The sequence below is a fragment of the Scleropages formosus genome, chromosome 12, assembly GCF_900964775.1.
Source record: "Scleropages formosus chromosome 12, fSclFor1.1, whole genome shotgun sequence".
Taxonomy (NCBI): domain Eukaryota; kingdom Metazoa; phylum Chordata; class Actinopteri; order Osteoglossiformes; family Osteoglossidae; genus Scleropages; species Scleropages formosus.
Genome location: NC_041817.1, coordinates 20,658,356 through 20,675,175, shown reverse-complemented (window position 1 = coordinate 20,675,175; position 16,820 = coordinate 20,658,356). Strand labels below are relative to the sequence as shown.

General features: G+C 44.9%; 1 protein-coding gene across 2 annotated transcripts in view; it reads left to right on the top strand.

Moving 5' to 3' along the window:
* The first annotated feature begins 3,774 nt into the window (after positions 1 to 3,774).
* Positions 3,775 to 16,820, top strand: part of mid1 (midline 1) — a 58,291-nt gene continuing 45,245 nt past the window's right edge. Inside the window, exon 1 of one of the 2 annotated variants that reach the window (XM_029256753.1) lies at positions 3,775 to 3,889. The gene's annotated coding sequence lies outside the window, so the exon portion shown is untranslated. Of the gene's footprint in view, positions 3,890 to 8,312; positions 8,386 to 16,820 lie in introns of those variants that run through there. The other variant, XM_018745281.2, reaches the window with a different exon arrangement.

The window sequence follows — 16,820 nt, the reverse complement described above, 5'->3', positions numbered from 1 at the left end:
AACCTAATATTGCAAGTTGCCTTGGAGAAAAGAGTCAGCTAACAATCAAATAATAATTTGTGCTGACAACACACTGACAAGGTGCGGAAAAATACATTCTGACTTGTGGGATATTTCTGCATTTGAGAAAAGCTATTTGAGAATTACATGTAAAATGACTTCTGTGCATTGATTTTCCACATGGTGGACACTTACTGTAAAGCTCCTAAAATTGCAAAGACCCCCAAAGGGACCCCGAGGGGGCGTGCTGCAATTTTCCGCACAGCTGTTTGCCTGATGTAAACCAGGAGCGGAAAGAAGCGAAAGGAATTGTTCCTTTTTCTCCTTTGTGCACCTCATTAGTTGACAGTTACAAGAGCCACAGATCGATGCATTATCATTCCGGCACGTAATGGAAAAAAAATAATGACAAATGTTACTGCTGTTTTATGGATCCCATAAAATGAGCCGCAGCGGATGCTCATTGGATATTCCCCGTCCTGCAGATTTTACGGCACACGTCCGGCACTTGCTGACTCCTCTTGTCAGTGAAAGGATGTTGCTGAGCTGAACGTTTGCAACCGCTCAGAGTGAATGCATCAAACAGCGGTCGAGAGCCCTCCAGGCCTCGGGTCTGAGCGCACCCGCAGCCGTAGGTGCGGACGATCAGGAATACGATTCTCAGCATGTCCCTGACTCCTAGGCGGCCGTGAAAGTTCCACAGGCCGTAGTGCCAGCTCAAGGTTTAGCGCTAATGAACTTTGACCTGCTCATGGGACTCATCGTCCTCCGTCGGGCTTCTGGACCATTTTTTCTGACAGATAGCTGCTTCACTTTAAGCTGCCGTTCTGCTGCGAAGGCTGGAATCTACGTGTCATAAATCAGCTTGGTAATCCGTGTCCGGCACACGCTGTCCGATAGGATCACGCATCCTGTCCTGGCACCGTCACTTGGGTTTTACGTCGTATTTGCGGCATGAAATAATGCTTAACCCAATATCCTTTTGTGAGACAGAAAACAGCACGCACAGAAACGCATATCCAAACTCTTAATTATTTTTCCACCTCAAAGTTGGAGGTTTGATATTTCTTATTTAACCGCCAGGCACGTTACGTCCTGTGTATGGTTGGCCAGTGTTTCGGCAATGATTGTTTTTGCCAGCGGCAGACTGTGCCCATGGGCTCCAGTTTGCTCTGCAGAGAGCCCACGTCTGATGCCAGAAATCTGGCAGGTCTGGAGCCGTAGGGAGCTATCTGGTCCCGTCATGGCGCCCTGAGCGCAGGAATCGCTTCCAGGTCACTTCACAGCACTGTTCTGCATGGCCTGCCAGCACATTGCTATCAGCATTCATTTTGGCTACAAAGATGCCCAGAGATTATGACTATGAAGACGTCCAGAGGTTGAGGGAATCCAGGCCATGCTCGATCGCTCGGCGCTGGGGTGCGTGTGACGGCTGCACGCTTGATATCCCGCAACATGGCCGTGAAGGTCGGGATGGACCATCCGGCGAAGAGAGGCTGTGCGGCTTCAGTGAGGCTTCCAGTGTAGGCAGTCAAAGCTCTGCCCCGTTCAGCCCTCCGAATGAGGGACGGCACCTCCGCAACAGCAGATCTCACTGGATGTTTCATTCTTTTACTAAATTAGTGATGCTCACTTTGATCGTGCTCTATTTATAGTGCAGTTGCTAATATTAGGTTTTCACATGGAGGACAATATGAATCTCAGTCAAATTCATCAGTCAATACAAACTGACTTGTTACTCCATACGTGGATGAGAAACTAATCTCCTCGTCCACCCTGTGCTTTTTCAATGACTTTATTGGCTTTAATATTGCACATATTACATGACTGTCTAGTAATCATACATAGAGGAAGAAGCAAAGTTATTTTCCTTACATTTGTTGCCCTATGAGATGGAGAAACACAGCAAAACCGTATTTCAGGGATAAACCTGCAATTGTCTTCCGAGATATTTCTGCTAGTTGTTTAAATACTCAGTTGCGCAATTGCAGATCAGTTTTTAACGAGCTCTGTCAAGAGATTTGTGAAATTTGTGAAATTTTTAATTGCAGGATATCATTCAATCAGGAATTTCAGTCCAGTCATTAGTGTAGCTGTATAATTTTAATAAATTTAAGTGGTTTCTGGTTTCCCACGACTGAGCAGGAAAACAGAATACAGATACAGTGATACATTTTCGATTACATATTACAATCATTTTTTTCCCACATTCAGCACAACAAATGGTTGCTCTGTATGTCTGTTAATATTCTGAAGGGTTGTGTATAATGAAGTATATAAACTATCTAGAGGTACTTTTGCCCTCCAGGTGTTTATGCACAGCCTCCTCTCAAGTTTTTTATGCAATGGCTGTTTTGGATTTTTGTTCCGTTGCTAGGTTCTGGGACAGCATCCCCCCCCCCCCCCCCCAAGTCTATTTACCTTGAAGGTGGACTGGAAGCTTGATAAAGTGGGGTAATTAAAATATTAAGCGGTGAACAGCAGGCTTATTGTGTCATTCGGTAAGCAGCAGGACAACACGGCATTGAACAAAGGCTTTGGGAAAGGATACATATTCGCATCAAATCAATTCACTCATAAAAGAAAACAACTGATGTTAAAATGATTTAAATATAATTTCATATTGTGCAAGCAGCTGTAGAAGGCCAGAAATGAGGGATTTTTCCATCAGATCCTACTTCCTCAAGAGGATTTCTGTGGTTTTAATGCTATGCCATGTTTAGTAGCACTTACGTTAATGTAGATATACTGCGAGCTTTTAAACATCAGAACACAGCAAAGCTTTTCTGGTATCCTTGCACTTAATTTCACAGCATGAGCAGAACTTCCCATGTGAAGCAGGAAAATTGTCTTGCAGTCCTAGAAGTGAAATAAAAAGCAGATGATTAATGAAAGCGGGCTCTTGCAGCACCGCTGAACTTATCTCTGCTCCCTGACTGAGAACGAGCCTTCAGACATACTGTATATGTACAGAACCCTGGTGCATAATTGCATTAATTTTTCAGATAATTAGTTTTCTTGAAGGGCTGATATTTTAAAACAATGAACTTGAGTTTCTGATATGAATGCTCTGCAGACGTAAAGTTTCCTTTTATCTTTACACTTTCATATTAATTATTTCTTCTCACATGAACTCTTAATAGCTGTTAAGTTTTATATGATTTGCACTGATTTGTGGCTCTTTCTTGGCGCCGCTAAACTGCGTAATTTATGGCGCAGATTGGATATTTATGCATTTAACTTCAGTCCCGGATTCCTTTATCTGTGTTGGTGGTGCCCTTTGGTGCGCAACTTCTCGAGCGTCACGCAGAGGATCGGTGCAGTTCATTCTCTCCATTGTGCCGAGGAGAAGAGCTCTTTGCGGGGGTGGTGTGTGTGTGTGTGTGTGTGTGTGTGTGTGTGTGTGTGGGGAGGGGGGAGGTCAGTGTTGCAGGCGGGCCGCTGCGATCGACCCCATCTGCACACAAAGCCTGCTTATCTGAAGCACTGCCCCCTGTGCTCCCCTCCACCCCCCAGGGTTCCCGCTCACCCCCCATCCTTCCTTCGGAGCCCTTTGTTTTAAGCAGGGCGAGAAGGGGGGTGTTGGGAGAAGGGGGTGTCGGCCGGCAGGAGCCCTGCCCCTCCATTAATGGGAGCGGTGTCCATGAAATAACCCACTTGAAGTGACGGCCCTCCAGCGCGCTTCACGCTCGCGTGAGCGCGCAGCAGGGCCCGGTGGGGTGGTGTTGGGGGGGGTGTTGGTGGGAGGGAGGAGGGGCTCGTATCGCAGCGGCTAGGTGATTGTGTTTTGTTTGGAGCCAGTGTGGGATGCATGCCTGTCCAGATACACCCCACTCATTGTCTTCCAGGAGCCGTCGTTCTGCGAGGCGGTTATGCCCCAGCTCAACCTGTGAGTACCGCTGCTCGTGTTTGGCGGTCGTCCCGCCCGCGCGCCGGAAGGTCGCCGGGCTTCGGTGACTCGCGCCGTTTCGCAGCTCTTCTGACGAGAGAATCATAGGGAGTGAGAGGCATCGTCTCAGGGGTTAGTCCATGTGCTGAGTGTGGAGCCCAGCGTTGATTGTCCTTGTTTTGCTGCTGATCTCTGTGTTATTCCTCGCATGTGTTGTGGCTTAAACTTTTCTGCACCTTAAGAATGAAGAAAAATGACATTTTAAAGTCACAACAGACCTTTATCCAAAGTATGTAACTTTCTCTAGTACAGTAGATGCTTGCATTAATATTAAATACATACAGTTTTATAATATCAGTCTTACATTATATGTTTTATATATTTTTTCCGAGTGTGTTTTGACATACTTGCAAATTCCTAAGGTGCGCATATACATCAGTAATAGTGAAAAAAAAATTTTTTTCCTTTATTAAGGTTCAGCAGTTATTTATGAATTCGTGTTTAAAACCCAGTCATGTTTTTCAGTATAAAATATTTAGTCATGCTGTTTTTTGGCTTTACTATGTGCGACTGAGTAGTATGGCTGCAGTCTACAGTTTAAGTATGTTGCCACAGTGTATTAATCACATGACCTTTTTATTACATCAGCGCATTAGTGGAATTTCTTAGGGCATCGCCTGACTCGGCTGTCATCGAGACTCGGCAGCTAAATAACACACAGGATAAATTGAAATCTGCAGTACTTGACCTTTTCGTGATATTATTATATGTGCAGGAATGACCTTCCATTGTCACGCTTAGTTTTTTGGTCATGCAGGTACTAGTCGGACATGGGAACCCAAGATGTTTGATTTGAGCGTCAGGGAATTTGGCCCCGTGTCGTCCTCTTCGAGGCAATATATATGTAAATGTGCTATAAATAAATCATTAATATCACTCACTCTGTCGCCGTGGAGATAGACGTTGAAAGGTACGCATTAATTATTGAGCAGGTTGTTAGGTCTGATCCACTTTATGACTGTGCGCTACAGAAGGTCTAGACCAGGTGTAATTAAAGACTGAGAAGCGACATCCAGGCACAGTGCGAAGAAGTGCGGTCTTTGTTAAGAGTCGCTTTGCCACACTGTTTTATTTACAAGTCTTCTTCTCTGCCTGGAAGATGGTCAGTGAGAGACCATGGTGGGGAAGCAGGTTTCTCTCGAAAAGCAAGGCTTTGGGTAGTTCCATGAGTCAGTTCAGATTAAGACTAAACTTGGTATTTGCGTAGGCGACGTGGAGGCAGCGTGTTTGCCGCAGCTTTGAATCACGTTGCTGGAGCCTTTTGGCTGCAGCTCGTTCCAACTTTCCATTTTAACCTAAAAAGTGTCGGCTTGGCTTTGTCCGTAAGCTGGCATGAGCTGCTTTGGAAAAACATTTTCTTTTTTTTTTTTCCCTTTTTTGTTTTGCAATATTTAGCAAGGGCAACTGCCTCAAAGAGGCCACAATCAGCTTTTTCCTGTACGATTGTAAATATTTATTACTGGAAAGTGTTAAAACCATTCGGGGCTCTCCGAATTAGTTAAGGAAGGATATGAATGTGGAATGATTAAATGAAGCATGAACAGAAATAGATGCGGATCCAAGTCTCGAAGAGCTAAAAATTCACAGCGGTGTTCTTGCGGTTGTCTACATGCAGTGTGATGCTGGAACGTATTTATGCGTCTCATGTACTGAGACAATTGTTTCTGCTATCATTAATGATCATCTGAAAACCAACTTACTTCAAAAAAAAATGAAGAGGCTTCAAGAGGCTCTCCATTGCTTGAGGATCATATTTTGTAGGGGAAATTATTTGAAAATGTCGATTATTTGCTGATCACACTATTTACTGTATTTCCAGTGACCTGCACAAAGTTGACTGTCTTTCACTCTCTTACTGACTTAAGTTTTAGGTGATGATACTCAACATCAGTCACCATCACTTCACTTTAGTGCAGTCTTTCAGAGTGCCTGGAGCATCAGGTAGCATAGTGGCAACAGCAACTACCTTACAATTAAAAGACCTGGGTTTGAATCCCAGTCCCTTTGCATGACTCTTGAGCAAGGTCCCTAACGTGAACTGACCCAGCTTTACGACAGGGTGGATCTTTGTGAGTCAATTAATGTTGCTTTGGAGAAAAGTATAAGCTAAATGAGTGAATGAATAAACCCACAAGATGACGCAGCACATAGATTTTTAACCCCAAACTAGCCCGAATATTTTATTATAACCAGTTTAATTTTGGGATTTATTGTGTGGTTTTTCTCAAATGATTTGGCAGCCGGATGGTCCTTTTTCTAGCAAGCCATTGGGGAATGCTGGATGTCCGAGGTGATAGCCTGCTCGTGGTTCGTCAGCAGACAGAGGAGTAAAACCGTGCGCCATACTGCTCCATTCTCACTGCTCCTAATGTCAGGATAAGCAGTGACTCCTCCCTCGTTGGCACTGGCAGATACACGTCTCCAAAATATGGGGCTTCCCAGGAAACAACGTGCGGTGTGATCTCCATTACCCCACAACGGACTGGCGTCCCTTCCAGGGCGTACCCTGCCTCACATCCCAACTTTCCAGGATAGGGTTCAGACCACCACAACCCTGGACTGGATATTCAGTTGCTGATAATGAATTAAATAGCTAGCGACAGCCGCTCACACACCGGAGGTAAAATGTCATTTGAGCAGGTGGATGGGGACTCCCCACTCCCTTGGGCTGCATCTGGGATCCTGATGAGATGGATTCTCCCAAAAGGCACTTCTCATTAGTGTGCCAGAACATCCCAGTACTTTAGTCCTGGACTGTTCAGTTCAGGTCCTGCAGCATCACAGTCCGGCAGGTTCTCCGGGTCAAGTTCCAGGAAAACGAACTGCTGCACCTAGTTGGTGTAGGTGAGTTACTCCTGATGAAAGTGATCCTTCAACAAGGTGCTTTGCAGAAGAGTAAAGAAATCCCTTACAAGCAAATGGGTTTTCCCTCTCTGAACTTCCCCGCTCTTCAGCGAAGCTCGCAGCGACTGAGTGGGAACAGAATGAAACAGCAGTCGGCGTGGGCACCCGGGGTGAAGACGTCCATTTGAAATCTGGAAGACTTGCGGCCAGCAGACCGGCACCGCTGCCAAATCGTGCCGAGGGGGTGGTTCTCTCCGCCATGGCAACGGTACACGGGGGGAAAAATGCAGCCCTGAGAACACTGCGCGTAGATCACACAGGCAGAAACACACTTCTGTATACCGAGACGGTGTTATGGATGTTTTCATGTATATTTAATCAACTGCAGGTTAAGGAAATGCTCTGCAATACAGATACAATATGTACCAAAACAGGTTAAATGTCACTGCAGCACTGAATTGACTTCTAAAACAAAGCAAAGGGAGGCGTTTCTTTGCAGCAACACTTTCATTGTTGGCGTGGGCAACTGCTTCATTTCAGCTGAGAAAAGATGTGCATCGGCATGAAAAATAAACTTTTACATATATAACCAGACTGAGCGTGAAGGGCACTGCTGAAGTGTACAATTACATGGAAAAACAATTTTTTTGGGATCAGGATTAATCCAAATGCATAAAAAATACTGTGGGACTCCGTCAGTGAGCAGCGAGTTTGGGTGTTTGAATTACATGCCAGCACTGTACATTCTTTATTTACCTAGATGATGGGTGTTTTGAGGAGGCTGTCAGAAGCAGTCAATCCAGATCTCAATCCTCTTTAGAATTTCCTTGTTGAACTACATAAACAAGATTTAACGCCAAACAGCGGCATTTTTCTTCTGGCCAAATGAGTGAATTAACCTTTTCGTGAATGAATTTCTTTGTGTCGAGGGCAGAGACATACTTCTGCCTTTAGTGCTTAAATCTCCTAGCAACCCCATTCACACTTGGGGACGAACACAAGGGGCTTTGATTAGAGTAATGCAGAGCAAACAGGAATCCTCTAGCTTTCTGCACCGTGCCCTCGGACCCGAGCCCACGGTATCCACGGACGCAGCCTCGTCGCACCTCCGCGTCCTGCGCGCCAAGCTCCCACGTCCCCCTGCTTGTCATTCAAACGTGTCTCCTTGGCAGCCAGGCCCCGCACTTGTCCACCAGGGCTAAATGACAGCACGCCCCCCTCTCCCCCCCGAGGAGGGTTGTTTTTTTTTACCCTCAGAAGAATCTCCCGGCTCCCGAAAGTGGCGCGCCATTCCCGTGCCAGGAAAACAGCACAAAAAGGGAGCCCCCGCGAAGCCGGAGCCTGCAGGAGTCATTTGGATTGCTCCCCGGCTCTTCTCGCTTTTCGAGGAGGATTAGATGCTTTGCCTGTTTGAGAAGATTTTTTTTTTTTTTTTTTTGTTGGACAAGGAACAGCCAAGCGGAGGAGACTGTGGACAGGCTTTTTGAGTTTGGGTCTCCATAAAGGAGCCTGAGAGTCACAGTGATCTCCTGCGCACATCCCCGGCGCTGGGCTCCTTTCCGCTTCTCCCGAGGCTGCCGTCTTGGAGACCGGTAAGAGCCGCTCTCGCACCCTCGGCCATCTCCCGCTCGGGAGCAGGAACCGCTGCTGAATCTCGCCTCTCGGCTATAGGGTTTCAAACCGCCGTTCTGTTTATCTGCTCTAGACATCTAGCAGCACACGCCGGGAAAGCAGTGGAGGTTAAATTATTCACAGGAAGGAATATGCAACATTTGAACCGTACCGCTTCCAAGCGAGCCGAAAACAGGGTTCATACCACTTGTTGTCATTTACAGCACGTGATTATTTTGGGTTGGTTTTTGTGTTTTGGGCACAGGCGGGATTTTATGCTCATTCTCACACCTGACAAGAGCCAGAAAGAAAGTCTTGCTGTGGAACTTTTGAAAGTTAACTGTGGAGCTCTGCTTGTCCTGCTGGGTCCTTGTCTGACTCCTCTGGACTGTCCAGAAGGAAACGGATCTCTGAGGTTCTGTAGGCGATGCACAGTCGAGAATTTTTCTTTTCATATTTTTTAATTATTTTTAAAGGGATGCTATCAAGGGTAACAAACTGAAATTAAGTGCTGCCATGGAGTTATTTGATGGGGGGGCACAGTGGCGCAGCGGGTTTGGCCAGGTCCTGCTCTCTGGTGGGTCTGGGGTTCGAGTCCTGCTTGGGGTGCTTTGCGATGGACTGGTGTCCCATCCTGGGTGTGTCCCCTCTCTTCTCCAGCCTTGTGCTCTGTGTTGCTGGGTTAGGCTCCGGTTTTCTGCAACCCCGCTTAGGACATGTGGTTTCAAACACTGTGTGTGTGTGTGCATGCATTGAGTTATTTGTTAGTGCTCCACAAGGGAACATCTTTGATCTGGGTCATCTGGGGTCACTGGGTTGCCCTTGGCAGTCGCATGGGGACGGAGCTGCGTATTTCTCATGAATAAAGGTATCAGTAATGATTGGTAATCCATCGTTCGCTCATCAGCTGTTTTCAATCTGCTGTAGCGTGCAGCCTAGCAGGGGTGTGACAGAAGAGCAGAAAAACAAACTGGTTTTTCTTCTGCTTTGAATTGTTTCTGCATTGTAGTAATAAAACTGAGAAGGAGAACTTGTTCCCGGCATGTACTGTACAAGGGTCCAGTTGTCATCATGCTGCATTTACTATTCAAACATGTATGAATGTATGTAGCATGAAGGCAGTTTATGACATTTTTAATGTTTTATGTCTAGGTTAATAGAAAAATTCCTCTATAGATGTTTTCTTCTTTCTATAGTGTTATTCTACACTTTATATATCTATATTTGGTAAATCAGAAGAGCACCAAAAATCTATACGTTGTCACTGGATATCACGTGCATCTGTACGGTTACCTGTACACACAGTGTTTGCATTTGGAAAACGAAAGCCCAGGAAAAAGCGAATGAAAAAACTTTAGTTACTTTAGAAATGAAAATACCTATGAATGCATGTAACAAATAATAAATTGTGAGGAGAATGAACTAGGCAAGAGATTTAGAAGGCATTACAATACCCGCACTTAACAGACGCCCTCATCCACAGCATCTGTTACTTATCCATTTCTTTCACACTTTCGTAGTTTTAATGAACTTGGAAAAGTTACAGAAGACATTGGACCAAAGTCAAAACACCAACGTCCCTCCTAATACTAAAACCCACAACCATCTGTTCACAGACTCTGTTCCTTTTCTTTGGAGTTGTACTCAGTCAGGGCACTGGAACCCTGGGCAGATGGGCACAAAACTGGGACCGGGACTAAACGGAGATGAAGATTTGATACAAAAGGAGCTTTGTTCGTAAGCACGAGGGTTCAGGTACAACTCACATGACACAGCTTATCCAACCACCCAAAAGCAACCTGGATTGTTTCCACACATGTCTAGGTGTAAAAGAGTGTTATATAAGTTATTCTAGATAATGACACCTGCTTAAGTAAGTCATATAAGAGACTGCTGAGAAGTCTCATAGGGGAATGTCATTTGCAAATTAATTTATAAAACCCAACGGAGACCTAGTTTCTTGCTCAAAGAGTGGAATTCCATCAAAACTTTGGAAAACTAGCAAAGTGTTTTTTTTTTTTTTTTTGTATTTCCGCACCATGGACATTTCAATAAACACTTCCTTTTCAGTTCAATGTGAAATAAACAACCGACAAAATGCGTGACCCCGGCTTTGAGATTAAGCGGCACTTTCATGTCATCAAGACACCTACGGCGGCGCAGTGTGGGATCGGTAATGGGGTCTCAGCTGGAAGATACAGAGCTGTTAACAAGCTATCAGACGTGACGCAGGGAGCGGGACTCATCTGCCCGGCTGTCGTCACCATTCCGGGGGGCCATCCGTCCCGCCCTGTCCCGGTGCCGGGTGTCCGAAGGGTCTCGGTCAGGTGTCTATCTCGGATATCTCGACTTCGAAAGAAACGCCGATTTCCGCGGGGCTGCACACGCGTCGCTGTTCAGGCATTGCAGTGCCGTTCTGCCTCGGGTGGTCCACTGTGGGATAACTGTCTCAGAGGGATATGCTGGCGCTTATCAGTTTAATTATTCCTCCTCCCTCCCTGCCTGACAGATTAAGCGTGCCAGGCCAATTTCGTACGGTTTTCAGGCTAGACCAGAGCAGATCAGCTCTTGCTCTGTGCTTCGGCTTCTGGGGGGAACAGTGGGCGGCGCGATGCCTCATCCATCTCCACTACATTCTCTTGGGTATGCTGTTGCCCCTCGGGCCCTTATGGGACCCTAAGGACTTTTTTTTCCAGCAAGCGATAACATGGTTTCACGGTAAGTCAATCAAAATCTGTTAGACGGAGTTCTCCCGAAACTCACGCTCCGGAACTCCACCCTGAACGTATTGGCCTGGGAAATAACCATGAGAAACTTCAAAGATCACTTAAATGAATGGTGGAGGGAAAACTATTAATGAAATGCAGTTTATTGGTTTTTCAAAATGTCATTTGTCATTAGGGCTACTACATTATTTATTTTATCATTTATTCATTTCTTTTCACTGTCACAGCTAGTTAATCTGTTCATGCAAAATGCATGACCTTAATAATGACAAACTGTTCTCTCCTCTCTGTACCTTATGCTTATTGATCTTCCTTTTCCTCCAAAAATTGTTGGAATAACAATGAACAATAATGAATAATAATAAAATAAGAAAAACAGCAATAATAAATTCATAATCCGACGCAGAGAATATTTTGAAAAGAATGAAATACATGACTGGTTCATGCGAGTTTATGTGTTTACCGTCAGTTCCTACATGTTTCACCCAGAGGTGCGTACTGAGGGTGGAAAGTATCCGTTTTGCTACCTTAATTGATTTCCTTCATCACGGGAACAAAAACAAAACTTATTTTTGGAATTTAAATGCACAAAATAATTGGTCACAGCTTAATGTCAGTTAAATCGTGGTCCTGCAGGGCTGAAGAGTGCGCAGATTTTCTGGCTATTTTTACATGTCCCCACTAGTGGGAGAGAAGAAGCTAAACTAGTTCAATTAGGAATATATAATTAGTTATATTAAGTGCCTAACTTCCTAGCTGGAGCAAAAATTCACAGAACTCTAGGATTTCAGAGTTCAGGGCTGCACTTGTATTTATTCATTCATAAGTTCACCTGTGATGTGCACAGGCAACATGAAGATTATATCTCACTGTACAAATATAAAAAATGAATCTCATCTCCTGCAGCTGTAACCATGATCAAGTTATGCAATTTGAGTTACTTGCAGTATTGCTCAGCTGTGTAGATGGGTGAATCATGGTAAACAACTTTGTGAACAAACCTAACACTGTAAGTTGCTTTAGAGGAACATGTCAGCTAAATGAATAAACTTCTATTGAATGTATGAGGTCATAATATATATGTATAAAATCTAAAACCAACTGCTTGTCTCAAGCAGAGTTGCGGTGAGGCAGAGCCTATCCCAAAGACACCGGCCACAAGGCGAGGGGGTGCACACCCTGGACAGGATACCAGTCCATTGCAGGGCCACAAATAGGTACCCAGGCACATACTCACACACTGTCCGAAACCGCTTATCCCAAGTGGGGTCGCGGTGAACCAGAGCCTAAGCCAGCAATACAGGGCGTAGGGCTGGGGACACACCCAGGACAGGATGCCAGTCTGTTGCAAGGCACCCCAAGCAGGACTTGAACCCCAGACCAGCCAGAGAGCGGTCACCATGCCCACTGCACCACCCCTACCCAGGCACACAGCCAGGCAAAAGTATAGGAGCAATAGCAGGGCAAACATCTTGCTCAAGGGCACTAGAGTTGGAGGTGGGGATCAAACCAGCAACCTCCAGAGCCAAAGGCTGCTGCTCCAACCATGACATCGCCAGCCACCCAGTATGTAATGTATTTATATTATATTATATAAAACATGTATTTCTCTTTATGAGAACTTTTAACATACAGAAGGCTGTGCAGTAATGCAGCAAATGTGTTTGATGTTTCTCAGCATTGCAAGCATCTGTGGCTGATGAGCAGATGGAAGTAAAGAATAAAAAAGAATAATTCAGGGGACCTGTCTACCAAATAAATAAATAAATAAACATGAACACAAGAGCACAGCTGTAAAGGTAATGCACCACTCTTCTTGTCATCATGCCAACATCTATTTTCAGTCCGAGGAAGCGTTAATGGAGCTTTCACACTTTTAAGGGGGGCAATAAAAGCACCTCTAATGACCTAAGGTGTTTGTGCGAGGGTTCAATCCGGAATCACACCGGAGCACAAAATGAGATCTTGACTGCCGGCTGCAAAATTAATCACTCTGGAATTGTTTAAGCATGTTTTTCAAGTCAAGTTAATACAGAACCGTTTACACCATTTACAAAAAAGACATATCTGGCAGAAGGGGGCATGGTGGCGCAGCGGGTTTGGCCAGGTCTGGGTGGTCTGGGGTTCGAGTCCTGCTTGGGGTGCCTTGTGATGGACTGGCGTCCTGTCCTGGGTGTGTCCCTCGCGCCCTGTGTTGCCGGGTAAGGCTCTGGTTCGCCGCAACCCTGCTTGGGACAAGTAGTTTCAGCCGGTGATTGTGTGTGTGTGTGTGTATCTGGCAGAGATAATAAGTGTGCTATTTCAACTGCAGAGAGTGTTTAGTTTATTCATTATCCTAAAATTAAATCCCCATTTGGTACAGCAGGTCTTCATCTGTATTCTAATTAATTAGTATCAAATCAAGTTGGTAGGTGCAAAAACAATGATCATTACATCAGAGAAACATCTTATTTTCATGCTAAGTGCTTCCAGTACATGGCGCAATATTTATAACTGTCTATAAACATTAGCATGTTTGCACAATGTGTATTGTTCACGGAAGACTCCAGACAGAGCATATGGTTTAAAAAGATGTTCTTAACATCTGCAAGCGTTAGAGCCTGCGAGGACCCTGCATTTTTTCCTCATTAATCACGTTAATTAGCACTTGTTATCTTAACTGGATGTCAACGCATTTTAATTGCAGTGGCATGTTATGAATTACGAGAGGACGTGAAGGGACACAACATACCCAAGCACCGGAACGATATAAGATCTACTTGATCTGAATTCAGATTCTCTGTATCACTGATTTACGCTATGGTGTTTTTTTTCTTTTTGACTTGGTTTGTCATTTGCCTCAAATACATGTTACATCCATTAATCTCTCTGTTTGCTGATGCTGTCAGCTTTCTGGGAACTGTAAATCCTGCCTGCATCTGTTGTGCTTTAACAGGGTTTGAAAATTTCAAGATGTTCTTGAGCAACTCATATGGATGCCAGAACTGAAGCGATACTCACGTCCCGAGTCTCTTCCGATCCCACGAACCTCCAGTTGTCGATTCGATGTCCTCGTATCCAACCCAGTGCCGTTTCTGGGCCGTCCGGGCGAACGGGCTGTGCCACGGTGACCAAGACTGACCTTGGGATCTGGTTGAAGGGACTGGAGGGCAGAATCATCAAAACTGAGCAGCGAGGGAAAATCTAATAGGTATTGATGAGGCCTCCTGTATGACCGAGTCCACATCGATACTCTGTGCGGCCTACGCTGTTAGGTTTTTTTAAAGTTGGAACAGCAGTAAATGAAAACAAACTGGAAACAGAATCTCACACCAGGTACCGCGGTGCTTAGGATGTTGGCTCCAACCCAAAAAGACCCCTTTCTGCAGTACTGTACCCTACAAGGGGGGTGCGGTGGCGCAGTGGGTTGGACCACAGTCCTCCTCTCTGGTGGGTCTGGGGTTCGAGTCCCGCTTGGGGTGCCTTGCGACGGCCTGGCGTCCCGTCCTGGGTGTGTCCCCTACCCCTCCGGCCTTACGCCCTGTGTTGCCGGGTAGGCTCCGGTTCCCCGTGACCCCATATGGGACAAGCGGTTCAGAAAATGTGTGTGTGTGTGTGTGTACCCTACAATAAGACAGTTTACCTTATCCGCTCCAGTTCAATAACCAGCTGTTTAAATGGGGCGACACTGCAGGTCACTTAAACTGCGGTAAAATCATGGGCACAGCTTTTTAGAAGCTTTCAAACTCATTTTGGGGAACACTGCAGTGCGCAAGATTCTAAATGGCTTGTGTGGGACTGCTTACTGTTGCTGGTGAGAACGATTGTTTGTCTACAGCAACAATAACAGATGGTGTTTTACTTCACCAGCATATTGGGATGTTTTGTGGTTTCGAACGTCCAGAAAGTGAGCCACATATAAACACATATCTAGGAAACCTGGCAACAATCATTATTTCATACATAAAAATATTTATTTTCCCACCCAGGACTTTCCCTTAAATAGCTCACTTTGTCTTCTGATGCAGGTTGTTGCCAAGCAACAGCAGAAGCCTGTGTGTCCATACCATATTAAATTTCTATTTAATTCATTAAGAAAACACTGACCTGTGTTTAATTATATTCCAGTCCTGGCAGTGCCTGGAACTGGAATCTTATTTGAGGGTAAAAGAGGTTAGGAAACCTCGGCGGTGATTTGGAGACAGACCGGACCTGTTTTGAGCTACCGGTTGCCAGTTCAATCATGGATCGCAGTTTATCAAGTGCCATGTGGACTTGCTTAGAAGGTTAAGTGTCACTGGAAATATTCACAGTGGAATTATTGGAAGATGTGAGAGACTGATATTTTAGTGCCATTTCAGGGGTTCGCAACATTAATTTCGCTTTTAAATCACACAAACCTGTTTTCTATAATGAAAACAATGGGGTGGTGCAGAGGATAGCGCTGGGGCCTTACACCTCCTGGGTTGTGGGTTTGAATCCTGCTCAGTCTGTGCAGATTATCCACGTCCTTCCCGTGCTCACTTGGATTTCCTCCTGGTGCTCTGGTTTCTTCTCACAGTCCACATGCTTCAGATGAATGGGTTACTCTAAATTGCCTTTAGTGTGTGTATTTGTGAGTGAAGGAGTGCGCCTGATGGTCCTGCAACGGATGGGTGTTCTAGTCAATGCTCCTGAGAGATGCTCCAGCCACTGAGCTCCCGATTTTGACAATTGGTTGTTGATGATGGAAGCATGAAAGGATGGATGAATGGATGTTTCCTGTTATGCTATTTACTGATGCAGGGCATTTTATTTTTTTATTATTATTATTTTTATTCTCAGTTCTCAATTCGTCTTCAATTTATTAAGACGAGTTCAGAGATTTATTAATGGAAGATAAAGAACAGAAATGACAGTCCTTCCTCATGCCTCCCTCCTCAGTGCAATCCGCTGTGAGTCACAGCACCCTTTTGGCCAACTTTTTTTTTTTCTTTTTTTTTTTTTTATTTTTCAGTTATTGGGTTAAGTCAAAGAGAAGGAAGTGATTTCCTTGCAGATTCCTGGCATACTTCGAAGCCAAAAGCCAAGCTGTGTACCACAAAAGTCCTGTAGTTATGCAAAATGAAAGAAAAAGAAAGAAAAAGAAAAAAACAAAAAACATTTTTTATGTTTTTGTGACTTTTTTTCACCAAAAAATGAAAGCGTATGTTGTTTTCAACTGCAGGATCCCTGAGAATTTGTTTTGAAACATGGCAACATAAATTTAGCAATCTCACATCTGCAGCAGAAGGCGAAGGCAGGCAGAGGCATAAGACACACACACACACACACACACACACACACACATATGCACGTATGCATGAATTTATGAACGTTTGCATGTATATATGTTTTTTCTCACAATTTCTGCCTGGTCTGCTGATGATTTGTCTCTGGGTAAAAACCCAAGTTGTTCCAGTTCTGAAATACCCACATTAAGTGTCCAAATGTACATGTAATGCACAATTTCCATCCCAAGGGGACTTGCTCATGCCAAGACCAGGAAAGAAGTCAGTAAAAGAGGTCAGCGCTCAGCAGCGTGCTCCAGGGGTCCTGCCCTAACTGCAGCTCTGCAGGCTCTTAGACCCACTTGACTTGACCTCTTGATGCTATGAAAGAAGTGCAGTGACGCATTTTAACTGGCAGTTTAATAGAATCGTAGCGCAAACAGACCGAAGCATGTACATGCG